Below are 2,688 nucleotides of genomic sequence, written 5' to 3'. Positions count from 1 at the left end.
GTTAATAGAATGTCTAAAGTGGACTATCGAAATAAAGTGTTACCCAAATATGCATATACATGGAGATATATAGATATATTTACTCATGTTTACTTCATATTTCTTCAGACAGAATCATCATTTCTATTCATTTTCCACTGATGTACGTGATCTGCACTGAATGAGCAGATCCCTGGGCTGTCTCTGTGCGTTTACTCTTCCGTGCTCGCGTGCTGACTGACAGAGACCTGATTCGTCCGTCGCTTGTCGATCATAACTGCACATCATATCCCGCCCCGTCTCATCCTGTCACGAGCTCCCCTGCTCTTCCACGTTCATATCGGACCACAGCAAACACAGAGAAACGTCTGTACCCACGAAATATCCAAATAATAAACACACGATTACGATAGTATATGGTTTGAATGTGATTTTCTTCAGATTTGTGGTATTTTCATAACAATAAAGAATGTGTACATCTGAAATGCTAATTTGTGCAGCGATATAAAAGGCTATGAATGGCATATTTTAGCAACAGTAAATGACCAAATTCCACATGTGATCGCAAAAGGAAGTTATTACAAACACTCAATGGTGTTTTAAAGTGAGATATGAGTAAAAGTTTACTAATAATCTCATAAATTGTCTGATGTAGCTTGATGCTAATGTTAGCTCTAATGCAGCTGCAGAATCTTCTTCATAATGTATTTTGTCATAATAATTGACGTAAGGTCGTAAGAAAATGTTTTGTTGTATTTTTTTTAGAAAGACTTTTGATAATAGGCGGGTAACTGAATACTGGGATTGAAGCGATGTGGCTTTGTAAACCTTGTAATGTCAGAATAAAGGCTACTAATGGCTGAATAAAAACAAAAGAATAATGATAAAGGAATAATGAGGATATTGTCTCATACTGTCACGGTGTGCCTACGGTGAGGAGCGAGGAACAAGGAGATCACAGGAGAATCAGGATTTAACAGTCATTAATGACATCAAGGGAAACACACGTAGGACACGGGATCGACGTTCAGCACGCTAGACTTGGAAACACACAGGACTTAATCATGGGACTAATCAAGTAAATTAATGAGAGAACACCTGGGACCAATAAACATAATATGTAGCACGTGGGGGAAGAAAACGCACACAGACACGGAACAGAGTCTGACATTACTCCCCCCTCCCGGAAGGCGTGTCCCGCGCCGTACAACATCCAGCGGGGAGGGGGGTGGGCACTCTGGAGGCCTCTAGGAGCAGGGTTCCAGGACAGAAGGCCTCCAGGGTGGTGCCCGTTCCGGGACCCATGACGGATCAGGCAGACTAGGAGGCCATGGCAGATCAGACAGTTCAGGAGGCCATGGCGGAGCTGCTTCCGAGGCCACGGCCCCAGCCCCCGCCTCTACAGCTGGAGCCCTCCTACCACCCCCCCAAAAAAAAGAGATTATGGGCTCCGAGGCCAAGGCATAGGCACCACAGCCCTCAGTGGGCTAAACACAGGAACAGGAGCCCTCCGTGGGCTAAACTCAGGAACAGGAGCCCTCACTGGGCTAAACTCAGTGACTGCAGCCCTCATTGGGCCAAGCTAAGGTGCTGGAGCAGACACTGCGCCCCCAGCCCCCGCCTCTATGGCTGGAGCCCTATAACCCCCTCAAAAAAATACCTGGGGAAGATTACGGGCTCTGAGGCCCTCTGTGGGCCAGACATAGGCACCGCAGCCCTCCGTGGGCTAAACACAGGAACAGGAGCCCTCCGTGGGCTAAACTCAGGAACAGGAGCCCTCCATGGGCTAAACTCAGGAACAACAGGAACAGGAGCCCTCCATGGGCTAAACTCAGGAACAGGAGCCCTCACTGGGCTAAACTCAGTGACTGCAGCCCTCATTGGGCCAAGCTAAGGTGCTGGAGCAGACACTGGAGCGAGCTCTGGGGCTGGAGCCGACACTGGAGTGAGCTCCGGGGCTGGAGCCGACACTGGAGCGAGCACGGGGGAGCGCTCTCGGGTGAGGAAGAGGGCCCTGAGCCATCCATTTCTCCTCTTCCTCCTCTTCTGATTACGAGTGAATTGGGCAGTCGGCGTGTGTGTCGTTGCAGCGGCCAGGAGGCTTGACTTCGTAGCGGCCGGCGGGCTTGACAACGGCGCGTCCGGCGGGCCTGACAGCGAGCTCTGGGGCTGGAGCCGACACTGGAGCGAGCTCTGGGGCTGGAGCCGACATTGGAGCGAGCTCTGGGGCTGGAGCCGGCACGGAAGCGAGCTCTGGGGCTGCAGCCGGCACGAGAGCGAGCTCTGGGGCCGACAGTAGAGCGAGCACTGGGGGGCGCACTTGGGCGAGGAAGAGGGCCCTGAGCCATCCATTTCTCCTCTTCCTCCTCTTCTGATTACGAGTGAATTGGGCAGTCGGCGTGTGTGTCGTTGCAGCGGCCAGCAGGCTTGACTTCGTAGCGGCCGGCGGGCTTGACAACGGCGCGTCCGGCGGGCCTGACTTCGTGGTGGCCAGCGGGTTTGAGTGAGCCGCGGCCGGCAGACTTGACTTGGGAAAGGCCGGCGGACTTGACTCGGGAATGGCTGGTGGGCTTGACTCGGGAACGGGCGGCGGGCTTGAATTCGGAGCGGCCGACGGGTTTGAGAATGCCGTGGCCGATGGGCTGGTTCTGGCTCGGGGCCGGATGCTCTCCAGACACCAGAGGATCCCTTCCCTCCAGCTTAGTCCCG

This window comes from Sinocyclocheilus anshuiensis, unplaced genomic scaffold, assembly GCF_001515605.1.
Source record: "Sinocyclocheilus anshuiensis isolate Anshui unplaced genomic scaffold, SAMN03320099.WGS_v1.1 scaffold349, whole genome shotgun sequence".
In the NCBI taxonomy this organism is placed as follows: domain Eukaryota; kingdom Metazoa; phylum Chordata; class Actinopteri; order Cypriniformes; family Cyprinidae; genus Sinocyclocheilus; species Sinocyclocheilus anshuiensis.
The sequence above is the reverse complement of the archived record's forward strand: the minus strand, read 5'-3'. Positions refer to the sequence as shown.